Here is a 22,385-nt window from a genome sequence, read left to right on the forward strand (position 1 = left end):
ATATATAAAGATAGATGTATTAGTCGGGCTGTGTATTATACTGCGCCATTTAAGGAGCTACTGTATCCCCCCTTTCTGTGCTTAAAGCACACCGGTAAGTTCATCAAGGAACTTGATTTGTAAGCCCGGTTTCAGTGGTTGAATCTCTTCTACGGTTATGTATGTCCCAAAACTCTTCCTCCTGCGGGCAAGTCGAGCAGCATAGTTTGTTGTATCTCTAGCTTTAAGACTTCAATCGGAAGCGTCCTTCAATACATCCATCTGTCAATTTACCTAAAAAGGTATGACCTTGAAGTTGCTACTGCCAAGCTTTCGATCTATTTTAAGGTCATCATCAGGGCCAAAACAACCCTAAAACATATTGAAATATTAAGTTTTTTAAGTCCTTGAAGACCGATTCAGTCACAACATTGCCAAGGGCTGTAACCAGTTTATCAGTTACCAGTTTTGTTACAATCCTTGGCAATGTTGGGACTGAGTCGGTCTTCCAAGTAAATTTGTGATCGCCGGTAAAAACTTAAGTATGTCAAAATTTGCTTCTTTTTCAAGGCCATACCTTGATCCAGAGTGTTCGTAAGTGAAAAAATGGGTCATTGGCCAAGTTACAATAGGTTCCAATCAAAACTAGCCTTTCAGTCCATCCAGACATTCGCAATCAATCAGGCATCGCTGTAAATCTTGCATGTGAGTGCAAGAGGCCATACGACCATTGAGAGATGATATGGCAATGGTGCTCATAGAGGTATACCGTTTATACTTCATACTCAATAACGACTACTATCGCTATATGGCATGTATTTACGCCTACTCCATTTTTGTAGCTGTATATATTTTGTACATTTCCATATTTTGTGTGTAGTTGTAAGAGAAATAATAAAAAAATATAGAAAAAGAGATCAATAAAAAGCTATTTTACCGCTAAATATGCTTTGGCTGTTATTACATTCACATTTAAAAGTGATTATATCGTACTAATCCGCTCCTGCATCTGTGAAGAAAGTCATAAAAAGGATATTTTAAGATGATGGAGTCGAGCGAAGTGGAATTTTTTTTTGGTTAGATGATAACTAAGTGGTTTCACGACACTTCTTTAACACCATGTGACATATCTACTCAATTTATATGCGTTCTGGTTTCAAATGGAATTTCTAACTGCGGACTTATGTTCAGAATGCCCACCGGGAATGCGGTTGTAATCAGCCGTCTCCGTCGTTAGTATTATTGAAGTCCTCAGCAATTAAATCTCACTCAGGAGCAAGTGCAACGGTCGTGTCAACGTGGCCGGGCTGCCGTTTGTTCTTCCGCCGCCCCAAGACGATGAAGATATTAACCTTTTCGTGTTTTACATCCGTTCGAATCGGGTTAACGAGGTCCCGACCTGGCTTGGAAGGAGCGAATTCATTACCCTGGGACTCTTTGAACTCGTAAGCAATATTGCTCGGGCGAAATCAAGGTGCCTTAATAGGATGCTTCCCTTTGTGAGCCGGGTAATTTCTTTTCCTTTGTACATCTTCAATTGAATTATCCATTTCTTTTTTCCCCTTATTGCAATTCTCAACTGCGTCAATATTTTATAGCAGGAGGGCAGGAGGTTTCGGTACATATCGAATTTGGCCTTCATTGTTGCCGAGTTTCTTTTTGCCAGCGACAATGGAACTTTTTTTTATTTAAGCCGAGGGAATCGAGAATACAGCGGGTTGAGTAAACATGTGGATGGGAGAGTGTTTGCTTTGGAGTCGTGACCGAGGCAAGTGATGACTGGTCGACCACACGACTATCACAAATTATAAGGCTGTCCGCCTTTAAATTGGAGCCGATGGCAAAGGAGAATGAGATTAAGTTTCGTGAAACTTGTATTACCGCGTCCTTCCTTGGCCCCGGAGGTAGATCTTATTACAGAGCCAGTTTGTTTTTCCCTGTAAATTACAAGCTGCCTCGCTGGTTCCGAATCGGGTGGATTAACATGATCGGGGCTGGGCAACTCTGTAAATTTCGTTAAATGTTTAAATACGGTTGACCTAAAATTTCACAATCCAGCGGGGTACAGTGAAAATCTCAAAACAGCTTCTTTGCCCACATATCAAAAAGAAAGCTGTATAATATTGTGCATTCTATATTTGAAATTTTCCAAGTGGGCGAATCGTTCTCAAGTGGAAAGTTTAATTGAGTCAGATTTCGCCATTTTTGATTTCATGAACCCTCCTCCACTGAGTAGCTTATCAAACAAAATTATTCAAAAATCAGTCAACAATCAGCTTAGAACAATTGTTGAACAGAAACCTAGAAAATATCATGATTCATGGTTGATCTTGCTCCATATAGAAAAACCAAGATTATCATCAAAAACTAAATTGCTAAAAATTTTCAATTAATTAAGGTTTTTAGTTGAGATAAAAAAGTCGGTGTCACGAGCGGAATTCGAACCCACCATCTTTGGCTAGATACGTCGCTGCTCTACCACTTGAGCTATCGTGACCTCGATCCGCTCGGCACTAACTTCCCATCTCAACCGCACCTTTTGAATTTTCCATCCTTTTTGCCATTTTTCAATCTCTTTTTTATCTCAACTAAAAACCTTAATTAATTGAAAGATATTAATTAGTCAAGCGGACCACGAAAACTAGTGAATTTAGTAATTAAAAATGAAGAATACCTTCACTAGCTCTCCGTGGCCATTTCATTTGTCGCCGAGAATCAAATAGATTACACGACATTTGAAAAATGGCAAAAAGGAGGGAAAATTCAAAAGGTGGGGTACGAATGGGAAGTTAGTGTCCGAGTGGATCGAGGTCACGATAGCTCAAGTGGTAGAGCAGCGGTCGTGGGTTCGAATCCCGCTCGTTACACTGACTTTTTTATCACAACTAAAAACCTTAATTAATTGAAAGATATTAATTGGTCTAGCGGACCACGAAAACTAGTGAATTACTAAAAACTTTGGCTTGCAAAATATGTGGTGGGTTTTTCCAATACAAGAAGTCTAATTGCCGTAAAATGCTACCTAAATTTTGCATTATACTTTTTCTATAAACTTTAGCGTTATTGAAACACTAAAAAATTCAAGTAATATCTTCTTTTCTGATTATTTCTAAATTATAAGGTTTCGTTGCTCTACTTGGCCTCAACTCTACTGTAAAAGTCCATATTCTTTCGACCTTTACTTTTGTTGATCCCTTTTTTTTCTTGATCCATCTATATTTCATATCTTAGGCTTATTAAAATCGTGGTAAAAGCTTTTCCCTTCAGGTTTATTTAAGATTTGTATCGCCATTTTTGACCTATTGAAGTTGCCAGTAAAACCAGTTACCAAAAAATACCTTCTGGACTTACGCTTTTTCTATCGTCTCCAATGTTTCATTGTCGGTGTTTATTTACGATATTTTACGATTTTCTACGATTTTGTTTTGGTTATCGTTAATATTTATGCTTGCTTGTCACAGTTGAACTGTAGTGTTCTCATGCTGGTTGTTGTCGCCTTTTGATGTCTCAACCTCTTGAATATTCATATTACTTACAAGGGCAGGTTATATAAACCTGGAGGAGGTGGATCACCCTGTCTCATTCCTCTTCGTAATGCAATATTTGACTTGGAGTTGTACGTTTATTTTTGGACTTTTCTGTTTTACGAAACCAGTTCTGCCCATGAATGCAAAGTATTTTTGGTGCAAGCAAGGAGAAATATCGTATTATGATGTACCATATTGTGCAAATTGGACCAGTTCTTTAAATTTTCATCGTTTGAAAATTTGAGGAGAGACGGATTTCGACATTTTCGACTGGATGAACCACTTCCTCCGAGAACGAAATAATTTTAAAATGTGCCAAGTTTAGAGCAGTTTATGTCAGTCTCATTGATGTTCTCAACAAAATCGTCTAGCAGGAAAGCGAAAAACTAAGATTATGGCCATAAACAACATTGCTAAGGCATAGAAGAGGTAGAACTATAATTTGGGATAATTTAATTAATACAAGGAGCTATGTACATAATAAAATATTTATTCATTTATATTTGTCTCTTGTCAAGTATCTATAGGCAAAATGTCTATTTGAAATGACAAATAACCAGTTATATTTGTATGAATGGCTATTAAGCAGTCTATTTAAATGTATTTAGATTCACCATCGCATTTATGTAGTTGTAAAGTACGGGCAAGTGTGGAAATACAGAGCGAGACAATACAGATCCACGATTATCAGTCATTACCGGCATGACTTCATCCGCTAATAGGGTCGTTTCGATATTCAGTTTTATTGCATAATCACGGACATTATCAGTTTTGAAATTAATGGCATTTAATGATCCGATTATGCAAACGAGGTACCGTAAAAATGGGCATAATCTCTCGCGAACGGGGAAAAAAGCCGGCAATTTGACTTGATGGATGACGGTTTTTGCGAAAATAACCTTACCAATTCATCGCGTCGCCAGTTTGTCATAATTTATCAAATATTAATTGAGTGGCAAAGGAACGTGGAAAGCCGGGAAGAGTATGTTAAGTGATGCAAGTCCGGTGCTGCTGTAAAGGCGTAGGCCCGGTTCCTTTAATTATCTTCACCCGCGATATTCCAGTTATCGACTCTGAAATTATAATTGAGGACTTACACCGATTTATAACCCTTTATGACCTTCCGCCAATTTCGATTTACAACGGGCTCCAATTATCGATAAATCAATTTTCGTTCAGGGGCAAAGTGGTCTGTGTTCCAGCCTCGTAAAGTGAATCAAGTTATTTTATTTTAAAGTTGACTCGTTGATAGGTGTTGTATTCTTGTTTGATTTAAAAAAAACCTCGGGTCGACGTTTTATTTTATACCTTATTTCGTGTAAAATTTGATTATGTGTGTACTTCCTTTACGTCCTCCTCGAAAAATCGAAACACTAACAGATCGAACATCCAGAATCTTTGTGAGTGAAAAAGTGGTCGATACTTTTACCTATTCAGAAATCATGAGATGCGGTCTGGTGTGATGTAGGTTTCCGAAAAACATTTTCTTTGTCGTGCCAACGTTTCGATCTTTATTGAGATCATCTTCAGGGCTCAAAGTGTTTGTTTTCCGTGTAATTGTGCCATTCTTGCGTGTCGTTTTGAGAGTCGTTGGCACGATAAAGAAAATGTTTTTTCTGAAACCTACATCACACCAGACCGCATCTCACGATTTCTGAATACTTATAATTTTAGTTCAAACACAGAAGCATGTTATCACACTTGAATTTAAACAAAGAAAGATAATGTATCTAGCAGCAAAATATCCTTTGTATCCTTTTCTTTTTTTTACGAGCGTTCGCAACAGCAGAGGTTATATCAACCCTCGGGGTGCCGGTGTTTTTGAAAAAAAAGCCCACTTGTAAGTATGTCGGGTTCGAATGCAGGGCCGCTGGATTCGAACCCGGACCTTTACCTTACAATGATGAGCGCCGTGTCAACGTCTAAACCGTTGCGGCCACCGACACCCCTAGCAAAATATCTAATACCAGAATTTACATAATAATCAAACACCCAATGAGAATAGTTTCATAGCCCTAAAACTACCAAAGATGACAGTCCTATGGTATCACTTCCTTTCAAATTTTAAATATATTATAGTGGGAAAAACCAAAAATAAAATTATGTTATTAATTGGTCAAGCGGACCACGAAAAATAGTGTTGAGTTGTTGAAAAATTGTTAAGGTACAACGGAAGTGCATATCATACCATCAATTTTGCAATGGGGTTTCTTAAAAACAAAAGAAAATTTAGAAATTGATCAAATTTTCAAAGACAACTAAGCTCTAAACATACTGGGATATTAATACAATATGATCACATATGAAAAATGATCACATTTACAGAAACAATCATGAATAAATGAATGAAAAATGTTTTATTCAACTAGTTGTATAGTAGTGCACTCTGAGAGTTGGTGACATTGAACACAAATTGAAAGACTTCGAAAAAACTCAAAATTTTAAAAAAATTCTGAATACAGTTTAACCCTTTCGCAACAATTGGTAAGCAAATGACTATGGGTGCAACAGATTTGTAAGTCACCTCGTAGGATTTACTCCTCAGAAGGATATACCTCCACTCTACTCCCTTTCTCCCTTCGCTGCACTTCTGTTACTTTTCGATATTTATTTATTATACTAATAATACGACTGGTTATGTTGTGATAATTCCTTGACATCACCCCTCCTCGAGGGAAAGAACTTGGGGAATTAGAAAACCACAATTTGCATCCTTGAGTCAAAAGTAACATGTATTATACCATCACTCACAACCTTTTAGAAGTGCAAAACGCGAGGGGCTTTGTAGCTTTCATCGGATTTACCATGTAACCTTTTTTTTATTTATTTACAATTGTCAGTACTATGTCTAATTGTTGTTGCTCCACTTGGTCTCAACTCTGATACACTCCATTTTAAGAGTCTACCGTTACTCTTTACTTATATTGTTTTTTCTTTGTCCTTCGATTTTAGCTATAGCTTTATTTCTGATTTGTGTCTCTAAATTTTATGTCAATATTCCGACCATGATCTTCCCCTATTAGTGTTTATACAGGTCCAATTTCCAAAGAAACGACATTCTTTCCTTAGTACTATGCTTTTTTTCTATGAACTTTGGTCTTTCATTTTCAATGTTTATTTAAGCTTTTCTTCTTCTTTTTTTTGGGGGGGGGCGTGGTTAGGGGCCACTTTAGTGGTTCTGGAATCCTATCCCGGCATAGCCCATGGACAGTTCATAATAATACGAAAAAAAATATTTTAAAGAGGTTTGATCTCTCGTCAACCCATGGGTTAGTTGGACGTTAAACCCTCCTGTTTGAAGGGATTTTTCCATTTTCTGTGATCTTGGTTTTATTTTTTTTTTAAATATTTATATATTATAACATCTATACAAACTATATATATTACTAATGAGATACGACATTATTGATCATTTCCAAACCCTGAGGAGAGTCAGCAATCATTGTTGCTCTACCAGCTTTCTGTATAATGTATCGTATAATGTATGTATGTGGGTATAGTTTTTCATGGAATAGGAGCGAAGGATTAGGTACAAGGTACTTGGAAGGACACGTTGGTTTGATTAACGTTAATAATTAGGCCTGCTATCATCTTGGTTGCTGTCTCCTTTTGATGCCAACCTCTCAAATATTCAGATTTCTTACAAGACCGCAATAACGAAAACGTGGAGATGGCTGATCCACCTGGAAATCTCTTTGAGCAAGAAATAGCGCTCAAGTTAGTAAGGCAATGTTTGATTTGGAGTTGTACATGTTTACAACATAAGTTTTAGAATTTATACGTATTTAAAAGTCCAATTCTGACGATAAATAATAAAGATTTGTAATATCCGAAAGCACTTTGCTACAAATATAGTGGAATCAAGGAAAAATCCTTATCTGATGTGCCAAATTGTGCAAATTTCATAATTCGGCCTATTCTTCTCTGAAAACTTGAGACGAATTTCATCCTTCGGTATTACCACTACGTACAAATTCATATAGCTGAACTGCGAAAAAACAATTATGACAATTAACCAAATTACTACCGAAAGCCTTGGCATTATGTATGGTGTGTCCGTGCACCAATAAATATGAGTTGTTTTTTACTTAAATGAGGCAAAATTAGGACCTTTTCCGTTAATGTGCCCCCGCCACACTCGACCGTGCTCGGTGACAGAGACAGTCAGGTCTCTGGGCTTTCGCTCCTTTATTAGGATTATCCTATCTTTCTTATCATATGTTCTGAGCCAAGGTTAAAGTTCGGTGTTAAATAAAAATGCACTTTCTCGCACTATACAACGCTGACTAAAACCAAGGAAACGGCAGTTCGTTTCCTTCAGGAAATGGGCGTTCTTCCACTAGCTGTGCGATGTACAGGAGGATATTTGACAGGATCTCGTGACAAGTGGAGGTGCTGCGAACGTAGGTGCAAGGTGGAAATAGCGTTAAGAAGTAACATATATCTAACTGGCTCAAAACTGCCATATTCGTCCATCGTGCTGTTCATATACGCTTGGGCACGAAATGGTAAGCGTTAAATTCTGTGAAAGAGAGTTAAGAACAAATCATAACACGTTCGTCGATTGGTGCAACTGTATGCACGAAGTCTGTACGAACTCCATTTTGTGCAGACATTCGCGCATTGGTGGCCCCAATTTATCGAATCGCTGTTTTCTCACCGGAAAAACAACACCGGTACAATCTTATCCCCGCAGTGGGTTTTTGGTGGCATTTGCCGCGAAACGAGAGCAAGTTTTCTAGTCACTATTACGGACAGTTCAGCCGCCACTCTCATCCCCATAATTCGTGATCGGATCGCTGCAGGATCTGTCATCATCTCCGATCAGTGGAAGGCATATGAAACATTATCCCAGGATCCTAGTCTCCGCATATGACAGTGAACCAGTCTCTCAATTTTGTCGACCTGACCACCCGTGCACATAAGCAGTCCATTGAATGAGGAAAAGCAAAGGCGAGGAACAAATGACAGTAGGGTACCCGCCGAAGTTTATTGGACTCCTATGTGAATTTATGTGGCGGCAAGAAATGCGCATATTTTCGAAGACATCCTTAGTGAAATAGTTAAATTTTGCCCCCAGGGACTAAAATGTGATTACCAATTTATACTCTTAATTACTATTAAACGAATTACCTCAAATAAAATGTTTCAGTATTTATGATTTCCTTATGTGAACGAGAGATGTTAGCGGTCGAGTAGGGCGGATGCACTTAACGGAAAAGCTCCCAAAATTATTTTAGAAATGTCATGCTATTTGATAAAATATATATAAATTCCAGTAGATTTTGTTTCATAAATGTCCGTGTACTTTTCTTCAGTACATAAAAGCACCGGTTTTATGTAGTAGAACGTAAATGCTATCTTAAAGTGCCTAGACTGATTGTCGATTATAATTTGTTTTAAGACTTATAAAATCAACATATAATTATTTTTACTTACTCCGCGCGATTCGCCTAGAACGCGACGAAATGAAACAATATAGACGGTTGTTAAACAAAGAGTTAATGAAGGTGAACCGAAGTGGATATGAGATGTGGAACGTATTTCAGTGGATGCCATTCCGACACGTAATAGTTACCGTGAAATGACCCATGGTGGTTAGGAGCCCTCGACCGAGGAGAATCTCTTTTGACAGCTAGTTTTCCTCAGTGAAAGCTAGGAATATTCGAATTTACACCTCTAAAAACGCATCTATTCAACGCTCACCTTGAATCATTAAACATGTTTTTGTCTTTTTCTTTACAATGTTCTTATTTTAATTCTGACTTTCTATCCTAATATCCTCTCAGATAGAATAAACGCTGAGCGATTTCCTTCTAGACCGTTCGAGAAAACAATCTCCGATCGCTTCCCGGGATGAAAGCATTAATAAGAGATAAATAGCCGTGGAAAGGAGAACGAGATGAGCTGGCACAGATAACGGCGGCATGCCCGCTTTGAACAAGGGCCATGCCGTGCCAAACTATATTTACCGACCATTGTTTGTGCACAATTGAAGACCGCCGAAATATTTTTTTTTATTCTTTACGCGCTCTGTTCTATTAGTTTTATTAACGATTTAAGCCATTAAATTAAGAAAACATGCATCACAGTTGAGACATTTTACATAGACCACCAAAATTTCAAACGATTCAACAGTTTTCTAAAGATAACCTTCTGATATTACGTAAGGAGTTTTATTTTGTACAAATCCAATCGTTCATCGTGTCACTTTTTCTTTAAAAAAGTTTTTAAGAACACATTACAAACAGAAGAGAACAATAGGTCAACTAACAAAGAGAAGTTAAACCAATATAGTAAAGCTTAGTAACAGCTTTTGAGAATGTTCTTGATATAGGGACGAAGTTTTGTTAAATTTAGTTCACTCTGCTCGGAAGTCAAGACGCTTTTTTTTTTTAAACATACCTTAGCCCCATACCTTTCTCTCTGTATACAACATCACTAAAAACTCTGAACGCAGGCGCTGCAAAAATATCGCAATTCGCGGACGACATTGCATTCTTTGGCGCTGGATTATCATTAGAAGATGCCATAACCAGTCTAGACGAACCCATAAAAGACTTTGTGCAATGGGCAACCGACCTACCTAACGATCTCAGCTGATTATAAAGAAAAAGTGGTTCCAAACGCCGGAGTCGCTACCAATAGGGGGACTCAATATTACAATCAAAACGCAGCACAAGTTTTTGGGTTTGGTCATGCATCAGTAAAGTTCTATGAACACCTCATTTAATCACATAGTCGGAAATTGCGAGAAAGCGCTCAACGTCTTAAGATGCATAGCCAAAATTAAGTATGGGGCCCACTCTCAAACATCAAGCACTTCCAATCCAACCTCGATGGTAGTATATTTTTCTCTAATGCCGCAAAAACACACATGCAAAAACTAGATAGAGTACAATACAGAGCGATCCGTATCACATTGGACGCAATGAACTCAACTCTTACATCAGCTCTCCTGGTGGAAGCCGGTACACCTCCACTCGATATCCGAAGATCACCTTACCTGCAAGTACATGCTAACACGAACGTCAAGCTCGAGTGATATTATAAACCAGTCATTGGAACTGCCCTAGAACACCTTTTACCAATCTCGACTCAATCTAGAGTGATTCCAAAATATATAGAGTGGTTCTTCAAATTAAAACAATTTACCTTGGGACGAGGCTTTCAGGTCTTAAGGAAAATAGGTGAGCTTAAGAATGAAACAAAGGTCCTATGTTTGCGGAGGACTCTTTAGATTAGCCCAAGAGTATAAAACATGTGGTAGAGTGCGGTCTTAACTTGTATGTCACAGCGATTTACACAAACGGCGCCAAAAAGCAATGTTAGTGTGGGAGCAGCATTTCTAAATGCCGGAAATAACATCTCTAAGCTTCTGAAGCTCCCTAGGCTATGCTCAATTGAATACTGTCACTGCTGAAAGTATAGCAATCCGTGAAGCTTTGCTGTACTCTTATTCCTGAGACCAAAATCATTGTAATCTTATCTGAAGTCAAAGTGTACTCAGCTCCCTAAAATCAAATAAGCACCCTCGGAACCCTTTAATACAAGATATTCCCCAAGGCGCCTTATTGGCTGAGGAAAGAGGTATATTTTGCATGGGTGAAGGGACATACAGAAATCGGTTTAATATTAAAGTAGAGGAGGTGGCAAATAGGGCAAGAACTAATGGGGAATTACTAAACACTACGACAAACGTAGATTTCATTGCTCATTTTACAACATGATAAAAAACCGCTGGCAACGAGAATACGACACGGTAAAAATCACTAAGGGACGCTACTACGCAGGGATCCAACACAAAATTCCTTCTAAACTGTGGTCCTCCTGGATTAACCATCCCCGGGTTTTTTTTACGCTTTCCAGACTACGCTTTAGTCATAACAGGCTGCCATACCACCTATACAAAATTGGGTTAATAGACCGAGACACATGTCCATGTGACAGCCTGTCTGCAGCAGATGCTGACCTCATCTTATCGTGTCCTGGCACCTCACGAAGAAGAGAAGACTTATACGAACTAGTGACCACACAAGGGGAGCCTACAAAAATGTCCGCTATACTGGCCAAAACGACCAACCTACACCTATTGGATGGGATCGTGAAGATGGCTTGTAAGAAGTACACAACAAAAAGCAAGATACGAAGTGGAGTTACAATTAGTTTTGATGTTTTTGCCATATTCTTGAGAAAGGGAAGCAGTTTTATTGACTTTAGTTCAAATTATTAGTTTCCGCTCAAAAATCTCGAAGTTCGGTAACGAAGCGATGAAGGAACTAAGATTGGTTTGTGGAATGTTCCGCTGAAAAGTCGTTCCTGAAATACTTGAAATAAACCCGTTAAAAAGCTACAGAATGGGACAAAATAAACAAAACTTGGCAAAACACAAATATAAAGTTCGCGGGTTGCTTTGCAAAGTCTTTGAGTTTCTTGTGTTTCTTTTCGTTTATTTAGTTGTTCCCAAGACTTAAGAAGTAATCAAATCAACAGGTCGTTAAAAAATACAGTCAGGTTTAAAGGTGTCGTCCTCTACGCCTCTTACGTACACCGCGACCAATATTGGTCTATTGTGCAGTCTTCAATTATTAACTACAGCTTCGTTAAGGCTAGTATACACTAGTAGACAAATCGCCAATTTTGCTGTAGACTGTTGCGGAACAAATCCAAGATGATCTTGAACCTTTGTCACGCGTCCACACGTGCACAGCCCAGTTAAACTAGTTTCCGCGAAAACATGACGAGTGAGATAGCGGCCTGCGGCTTTGCTGCTTGTTCAGTTTTGACTTTTGATCAAAAAACGAAAATTAATCGTAAACGATGGTGGACAAGGAACGTTTTAGCAGAAGGATTGACTCGACTGGAAAAATTAAAATTAGACGATAGTTCAGGTTTCAGAAATTTCACCCGGCTAACCATCATGCAAAATTTGCTACTTATGGTTGGAAATAAAATATGCAACCATGAGCAATTGAGCAGCATACAACAAATGAACAACCATTCCAGCCCCTGTGAGGCTAGCAGTAACGAAATGTCACAAGTGTTCCATCCGAACTGGGAGTCCAGACTTGTGATTTTTGTCTACAGGTAGTTGCAGAACAAGAGATTTGTTCGCAGAGCTTTGTCTGTAGACACGAGTGTGTACTAGCCTTTAAGATGACTTTTTATCAGATCCCAGAGCTTTTCCTCTCCCAGAAATAGGAAATTCAGCCTACAAAGGACTTCACACCCGCAGAGGAGGTGTTCTGCTTCTTTTTCTTGGAAGTATCTGAACAAGTTTGTTTCTACTACTCCATACGTATGCCTCAGAGTCTGCATTGTCCAGTCGTAATTCAACTATTATTCTAGATCTAACACGTCCTAGTTTTGCAAAAGTACTTTTGCAATTCATGTCGAGAGACGTGGTTGTAGAACTCCTTCAACCTGATGATGAGCTAAAAGGCTCGAAATCCGGATCTTTGTAAAACAACTTACTGTGAGTAGGAACTATCTTTTTAAAAGGCTAGAACACCACACTCACTCCACTATTCATCATTTCTATCGTCCTAGTTTTAGTAGTTCTTTCGTTACTTTCTTCGAGTATCAATTCAACCATATAACCAAGGGCTTATCTTATGGATATTTTCTGTAGTTTGGTATGCCGCAAAAGGTTCAGAGCCGATAGGTGTTCTTATGGACCTTTTCTTGGCTAATTTATGGCCCCATCCAAGTTGCCAGCACAGCTTGTTGCTGTCCTCCGTGTCTAAAATATGCCCCTGGATTCTGGAGTGTCCGTCCATTCATCAATCTTACTATCATTCTTGTCCTCACACTCCTAAGTTCAGTAGTTCTGCTGTTAGATCCACTGTTACCAAATTTTTTGCCTGCCTCCTGGGATTCTTTCCCATTGAACAGCCAATAAATTTTCGCAAACTCATAATGTGTTACGTTTTTGCCAATTTATCGGATGAAATCATAAAAGGTAGAGGAAGGAATTCAGGACAATGCGTTAATCAGCCTGTTAAGTGTACTAAAGTCGAGAATTTTTCTGATCAAAGTGAATTATTGTGAACACGTACCACGTGTTGCTTAGCTTAAGTGCTTACAAAATAATCAGAAAGGAAGGCCATGATATAAAATGGAGGTCAAATCTGGATAAAATTCATTTTCATCAAGCTATTTGCAACGAATTTTAATGCATCTAGAAACATGGCCTATTTTACTTATTTTTTGGTCTTAATAATTAAAACAGTAGAAAAATACATTTAACAAGATACAATGGTTGTGTGAATCCCATGATTTAATGACAGTAAAGTTATGTGTCAAAGGTAAGTAGAAAAAAATATAATTACATAGCCACCAGATGTGCCTCATATCTATGAATGTATGATGCGATTATCAATCGAACCGTGGATTTTTTTTCTGTTCACTAATTTAAAAGGGCACTTTACTTACTAAGAATTTTCTTTGGAACATGATTCCAGCATGATTTTCACCCAATGACTTATTCAAAACATTTCCTCTATGTAAATTGGCAATGTTTTTTGTTTAGTTTAAAACAAAGCCATGAAGGTAGGATAACGTTTTTTTTAAACTTTACGCTTTGTTTCCCAAATGTGTGAAAAAGCAAGACAAGCGAGATCGTTCTTTCTTTATACAGTGCGGTACCTTTCTAGCTCTTTCCGTCCGCAGTTCCGCCGGTCGTCCTTTGACTGACAGGACCAACGAGGGCTGCGGATCCTTTGTTGCGGGCCTCAACTTATTTTCAATTTGCCGGATTTTTTCCCCCGCTGTTTTTCTCGAAAGGTGCCGCGGTATGAATGAGCCCATTTTCACGTTTCACGGCTGAGTATGTGACAACGACCGTCTTGCCCAACACGCCTTGAAAAGTTGTACATTTCATGAGGCGGTGTTTCGAAATACTCTTTACGCTTTATTTTCCGTTTGGTGTCGACTCGAAAGCGCTTCAGCAAGTCCTTCGGGGTTTTAAAGGTCGAGAATTCATGTTCCGGAGAAAAAGATGTCAAAGAAACTTCGTCCATTTGCCGAAGCCAAAAGTGGTCCACCAGGTCTGGAGAAGAATGAAAAACACGACTCGCTCTGGTAATAGTAGGCCGTAATTGTCTAAAGGAGCGACAAAGGGGCTCTCCGAGTCACTTATTCTCAAAACTAGCTCTTCGCCCCCGTGCCGCCATTAAGCCGAACTTCCACCCCCAACTTGACGAGTTACTCAGGCCGCCCTTCAACACCGTTCGAACAACCCTCTTCCACGGCCTTAAAAGCTTCCATCTAAGGATTTATTTTAAATATTGATCAGGCCTAACACCATGGCCCACTTTCTTCAAAACTACGCCAATTTTATATCCAGATAATGTGGCATATAGGCACGTTCGAGAACTTCTGCAACCAGAATACAAAAATAAATTTTAAAAATTTAGTTTCTCTCAATTTGATATACATTTTTGTGTGATGTGATGATTTTGATAAGATTTGTGAATGATTTGTAAAACAACTTAATCGAAGTTCAATGGTTTGAAACGACATATGTGTACAGTGTTAATGCTCCTTGAATTGTGACTTTTGTAAATGAATAAAGATTAAATTTAACTTATGCATCTTGCAATTTGAACTAGTACGAGATAGGCTGAAAATTACGAACCGGATTTTTTTTTCACCCAGCATATTTTTGTTGAAAGCGCAAATATTTCACGAATCAGCTATCGTGGCTTTATTAGAGATTGTAATAAAATTATTATATCGACAGTTTTTTAATCATTGATTCCTCCGAATATCGCGATGATTGGAGGACGGGTCGTGTGTGTGAACGTAAATTTCCAGGAACATTATTGGAAGTGATCGTAGCGGAAATATCTGAAAATTTGAACCAGTGCACGACTACCTCCCACGTTTAGCCGAACGGAAAAAATAAATTATTTTGTATTCTTTCAAAATCTTAGACTCGGAGTTAAACACCTGTTCTTCTACGTTGTTTATTTACAAGTTAGTGCTGAATTAATAATATCACAAATATTATAAAACTTCAACAAACATTACGTGAAAACGATGTTTCTAGGTCAGAATAATATTGATGAATATTAATGGGTTTGAAACTTGTGAGAGGGTAAAATGGGTTGAAAAGTAATTTTTAAATACAGGAATATAAGTTATATAAGCAAAGATAATAAGTTTTGTCAATTAAACTGTAAATATATAATATTTATGATATTTTTTAAATATACATTTTCATCTTAAGATTAACTATTGTAGTAAACAATTCCTTTTATTATTTATTCATAAATAAGTAATAAAAATGATCATGATTATATTTTTTACATATAGTTGAACTGGCACTGTGTCACTTATCAATTCCGCACAGAAGATGGCGAAATTCCGAAAATCGTCGGACCGACACTGCGAGGATAGGACTAGAAAGATCAAATTTCAAAATCACACGTGTTTTGGTACCAGAGCAGAGGGGCAACGAGGAGGCCGATAAATTGTCAAAAATGTAGATCCGTCAGACAATGGATGAAGACTCCTCGGGTCGATGAGAATGCATTTCAGAAAGGATGCACGTGAAAATGTTCTTTAAAGAACCATCGCAGAAACGAACGGCCGAACTGCTAAACTTAAAAAGTGTTACGACTAGAATGATAGGAGTATGCTTGCTGGACACCAGATGCACTGGTCATATGTTCGGACCAACAGAAACAACCCTGTGCGGACAACGTGGATCCTGGTAAATTGGACAAGGAAAGTTCACTCAGGACATCTATCGGCCCTAAACCCTTTTTCGTCATATCAATAATCCCAACAACACAGCTACAACAGACAGTGGGTTAAGATAAATCATCGAATCAGTGGAAATTTATACGATGAGCTATGCAAAAACCCAACTATCTACCTAACCAAAAAAGAAACTAACATGGTGTCTCAGGAGTAGAATTATAGTAACGATAGTAGGTCTTCTCACTGGACACTGTTGACTCCGGAGATAATTATAGCCTTATGCTTCTACGATTTCGACTAATACTAAAATTTTTGAGATAACGGTATTAACTCTATCGGTAATGTGTGGTGATTAGTGACCGTTAATCGATAATTATTCAGAAATCGTGAGATGCGGTCTGGTGTGATGTAGGTTTCAGAAAAACATTTTCTTTATCGTGCNCAAAAACCAAAAATTCACTGTTGATCTAGAGGTCACTGTAAGTTGATATCCATGACCTCTAGACAATAATGCTGTACGCAAAGTCCTAAGGAGGTCGACTCCAAATAACCTACAACCCATCTGTATTATTCTCTTCCGAATAAATTAATAAATGTTGAATTAACTTCTTACAATTACAGTATAATACATTTTTAGGGGTTATTCAGGAACAAGACACCCTAAAAAAAACGATCCGTAAACGGGACGAAGATTCGGAGGAGAAGAAAATAGTATAAACCGTGCTATTTTTGTGTCAATCCATATTTAAATTATTTAAGTGTTATGTCAGCCAGAACCAAGTACCAAAAATTGACTGTTGATCTAGAGGTTACTGTAGGTTGATATCCATGGTCTAGTATATTTTTTAATATCTACACTTTATATGTTTTGAAAACCGAAGAAATATGTGTTAAAATATACAATTGTTCTTTTCGGTAATAGAAAGTATTGTCCTTGTTTCAAAAACCAAATTCAAAGAGAAGAATGGTTAGAAACATGATCATTGTTGAAGTGATAGAATAAATTTCTTTCCTAACTGTAAACGACTCGGGAATGAAGATGGTGCTTGTTTATCCTGGTCAACGGTCCGCTTTTGTCAAAGGTCATAAAAAAAGAAGTTAATAGTTTGGTAGCCCATAGAAAAGCCATTGTGGGCCCCTTGATAACGAGATGGCGTTTTTCGCCCGGGGAGTATCATACATCCACGCCAATAGATCTCGAGGCAATGAACTTGAGCCGTTAACCTTCAGACCTTAAGTCCACATCCAAAGCAATAAATTCCTAATAATGAAAGCTTTGCCTCTTCCACTCTTACATCTAGTTATCACACGGCTTCTTGATTAGATCCCGGCCAATTGGCTTCGTATTTATTCTTCCCAGTCTCATACATATTCCCCTTCATCGCTCGTCCTTTCACGATTAATAAAATATCGACGGTTGAGTTAATCGTAAATCAGTCGATAATTATACGTGGATCTTTTATCAATTTTCCCCGGTTATAACGAGGCGAAATGCTCTTTCGAGGAGCATTATTTAAAAACAAATACTCACTTATTTACTTTCTACTTTAATGAAGGGGGAACTGACTTTTATAAGCGTACACTAGAGGAAATTACAGAGTGATCTTTAAGTGGCTTAATAAAACAAAAACAAATTCTTTTTTTCTTTCGTGAATTCAATTTTAAATCGCCCTTCGGGGACGGCAGATGACAACGCAACGCCTCGGGCGACCGTCGGTGAAAGACCACACCTTAAGACCTTCGGGGTAGAAGAAGAGCGGATTCGATTCATTAAGTAAACCTGGTTTTGATATTAGCCTTAGTAAAAATATTAAACTTATCATACCAGAGTTGGAAAAAACAAAAAAACCGTGGATTGGAGAAAGTCGGTGATAGGTAAACTGAACACTTACACAGCCGGAACTTGGTTTTTTATTGTAGACGCCACTTTCTAAAACCCAAAGTTGATTGTAGGAAAGCTTATTATATTTGATTGAATCAGTCTCGGAAGTAAAAATAAATTGATAAAACAATAAAGATTAAACAAAGAAAACGGAGTTTTAAAATTACTAAAACTTGATAGGTAACAATTAATTAAGGTTTTCAGTTGAGATTAAAAAGTAAATGGTACGAGCGGGATTCGAACCCACGATCTTCGGCTTGATACGCCGCTGCTCTACCACTTGAGCTATCGTGACCTCGGACATCAACTTCCCATCTCAACCACACCTTTTCGAATTTTCCTTCCTTTTTGCCATGTTTCAAATGTCGTGTAATCAATTTGATTCTCGGCGACAAATGAAATGGCCACGGAGAGCTTTAGTGAAATGGTACTTCATTTTAAACTTATTCAATTCACTAGTTTCGTGGTCCGCTTGACCAATTAATATATTACAATGAAGTACCACTTCGCTAAAGCTCTCCGTGGCCATTTCATTTGTCGCCGAGAATCAAATTGATTACACGACATTTGAAAAATGGCAAAAAGAAGGGAAAATTCAAAAAGGTGTGGTTGAGATGGGAAGTTGATGTTCTAGTGGATCGAGGTCACGATAGCTCAAGTGGCCATTGACTTTTTTATCTCAACTGAAAACCTTAATTAATTGTAATATATTAATTGGTCAAGCGGACCACGAAACTTGTGAACTTGATAGGTAACATTTTCAACACCTTGTTAACTTAAAACAACTATAGAAAAATATATACAGAAGAATACACATAGAAAAATAGATCGGATAATAAAATATCACAAATTCGTAAAAAAATAAATATTTCACTATGAATTAAAGGCTAGAATGGGCAGTACATACAATATTTTGTTTGGACAACCAAAGTAAATTTATAAAAGAAAACCTTTACTTTTGCTCCTCATCCATATAATTATGCACCTCATTCACACGTAATAGGCAATCTTTACCACTTCCTCCTCATGAGGTACTGACTTTCCTCTATTATGGAAGTATTCCGTAGTCATTCCCATTGCTAAAGCTCACAAATTTTTCAACCTTCCAATTTTCCAACCATCCCTAACCATCCTACAACACATCAGCCATCATCCTATAATCTCCAAAATCTTCGAAAGACTTATTTATACCCTTCCTATATTCACCAAGAATATATTCCAATATTCACTTTATTCAATACAAGTAATGAATAATCTCAGTATGGTATGCCACATCCTCCTCATCTCCCTCTCAACCTTTCCATCCTTACTCCATAAGTTAAGCACAATTTATAATCCACTGGATATAATTATCTTAATTTCCTTCGAAACCTTCCTCAGAAGGTACTGACTTTCCTCTCTTATGCAATATTCCGAAGTCATTCCCATTTCTAAAGCTCACAAATTTTCCAACCTTATCCTCCTACAATACATCAGCCATCTTCCTATAATCTCCAAAATCTTGGAAAGACTTATTTTAAAACAGATACCCTTCCTATATTCACCAAGAATCACTCCTCATCAATTCAGCTCCCGTCTTCATTATTTTGCAATCCAGCGAGGTTTTATAGTCGTAAACACCTTCTTCAATACAATAATGCCTAATCTCGGTATGGTGTGCCACTTCATCCTCATCTCCCTCCCAACCTTTCCATCCTTCCTCCATAAGTTAAGTTCTACTTACACAAAGTGTTACTCCACTGTGCATAATTACCTTCATTTTACTTCGAAACCTTCCTCAGAAGGTACTGACTTTCTTCTCTTATGCAAGTATTCCGAAGTCATTCCAATTTCTAAAGCTCACAAATTTTCCAACCTTATCCTCCTACAACACATCAGCCATCTTCCTTATCCTCCAATATCGTAGAAAGACTTATTTTAAAACTGATTCACCAAGAATCACGCCTCACCAATTCAGATTCCGTCCTCAGTATTTTACGGTCCAGCGAGGGTTCATATTCGTTGACACCTTATTCAATAAATAATCCATAAACTTGGTATACCACTTCTTCCTCATTTCCCTCCCAACCTGTCCATCCTTCCTCCATAATTTAAGTACTACATATACACTTTAATAATCCACTGGACATAATTCATTTTACTTCAGAACCTTCCTCAGAAGGTACTCTCTGTCCTCTCTTATGCAAGTATTCCGAAGTCATTCCCATTCCTACAGCTCACAAACCTCCCCCATCAGCCATCTTCTTATTATCTATCATAATCTTCGAAAGATTTTTTTAACAGATACCCATCCTAAATTCTACAGGTTACGTCTTCATTATTTTACGATCCAGCGAGGGTTCACAGTCGTTGACACCTTTATTTATACAAGTAATCCATAACCTCGGTATATCACTCCTCCTCATCTCACTCCAAACCTTTCCGTCCTTCTGAAATCAAGTACTACTACACAAATCACCAAGTAGAAAATGGACATGACCTAATAACCTCCGCGATACTTTGAAACTTTCTCAGAAGACTGCAGTATTTTTCCACGGTGTGTACTCCCATTTTTAAGTTCCACTCATTTTCCTTTCTTACAGAAATATAATTCCTAAGCTGACGAACCTCCCAACCGTCCTCCAACTGATCCATCAGCCTTCTGCCTGTGATGTCCAAAATCCTTTTAAAACTTTAATACCCATCCTAGATTCACGTAGATCATTCCTTCTCACCAATTTGGCTTCCTCCCCCAGACACCATTTCCTCCATTCTAGAAAACAAGGTGCATTCCTGGATGTGATCAAGGCTTTAGATTGGGGATGACACCCAGGCATGCTTCCTATCAACCCTAATCCTATTTAACAGACTACTACTTTACAATTGGGTGTGCCAATGTACACTCAGATATCAAACGAATACAATCCGGTGTTCTTGGTCGCATCCTGTATACAATTTATACTGCCAACTTTCCTATACATCCTCATACTATCTAAACAACCTCCACCATCCAAGAACATCTTCAGCTTGTCAAAACCTAGTGTAAAAAGTGACAAGACTGGATGAGGAAAATCCACCCGGGGTACATTACAATGGAAAAACGGCCTTGCCCTCCACTGTACCTAGACAGCAGACTGACTGTCAACTACGAAAATTGTTAGATCCTTAATCTGTTTTAACCATCAAAACTGAACTAAACTTTACGAGACTGCGACCCTGAGAATATACGGAGTAAAACTGTGGGGTTGCCACAAGCCATCCAATATTCTGCCTATTTAATCATACCTAAGACAAATAGACAAAGGTGCCTTATTACCTATGTCACTAACTTCACTCCACAACGACCTCAGTATTCTTTTTGTGGTCGAACATTCGATCCTTCTTACAAAAGTTACATACAAAACTTGAGATCCTTCCTAACCTTTAAACGAAGATGGCGTCGAGACCTCGCCCCCCTCTAAACCCTCACATTGAGCTTATTCTTGCTAACTCTTATGAGACACACAAATGATTGATGCTCTGTGTCGCGTATGATAGATTATTCTCAAACTTTCTTGATAAATCAGCTAAACAGTTTCGTCGATTCTTCGTTTTATCTTTGGGGGCCTTCTATATAAAACCAGTTGTGATTACTCCTGGCGAGTGACATTTGTAAGGTCATAAATCCAGATCTGGAGATAAACGATGGGCTAAGGTAAATATTGGAGTGACAACCACGGTCGGAAAAGTAGAACAAGACGATCTACAAAGGTGGGTAGACTGGCTTTGTTTGATCTAGGAAAGACAAGCTCTGGTCAGATCTTATCAACAAACCTTAGCTCAAAAGTGGGCTCAGTTTAAATTAGAAACTTAATAAAAATTTATTGAAACATGAACTCATTGTTATGCTCAGATCTCTTATTCTACAAAAATACGCATTTCCTATAATCATTAAACCAAGTACACAATTAAATATGTACCAATTATATAACTATTTCCTTTGTTTGGTTTTTATAATTTTATAGGTTTATTATGATTATTAAGTCAATTGGGGTTTTATTCTGTACATAAAATAAGTAAAATGTTAGTTATACTTCTTTAATCACGACCTGCTATTACTTAAACTGTTACCTTCTTTTATAGCTCATCATAAAAAAAAGCATTCCAGTTCGGTGTTTAAAAAGCGGGCGGAGAATCTGGAGAACATTTCGGTATATTTATGTCCAAATTCATTCTTTTACGATCTACAAAGAGGCTCTATTTTAAAACCTTCAGTAGTTCCTGGAAGCTGTACCTTTTGGCTAATGGTTATCGTAAAAACGGCCCTTTCA

General features: G+C 37.9%; 1 protein-coding gene across 3 annotated transcripts in view; it reads left to right on the plus strand.

Moving 5' to 3' along the window:
* Positions 1–22,385, plus strand: part of LOC106662337 (tyrosine-protein kinase Drl) — a 144,168-nt gene that overhangs the window by 112,096 nt on the left and 9,687 nt on the right. The gene's annotated exons all lie outside the window — the stretch shown is intronic.

This window comes from Cimex lectularius, unplaced genomic scaffold (assembly GCF_000648675.2).
Source record: "Cimex lectularius strain Harlan isolate CLEC.00 unplaced genomic scaffold, Clec_2.1 scaffold19, whole genome shotgun sequence".
In the NCBI taxonomy this organism is placed as follows: domain Eukaryota; kingdom Metazoa; phylum Arthropoda; class Insecta; order Hemiptera; family Cimicidae; genus Cimex; species Cimex lectularius.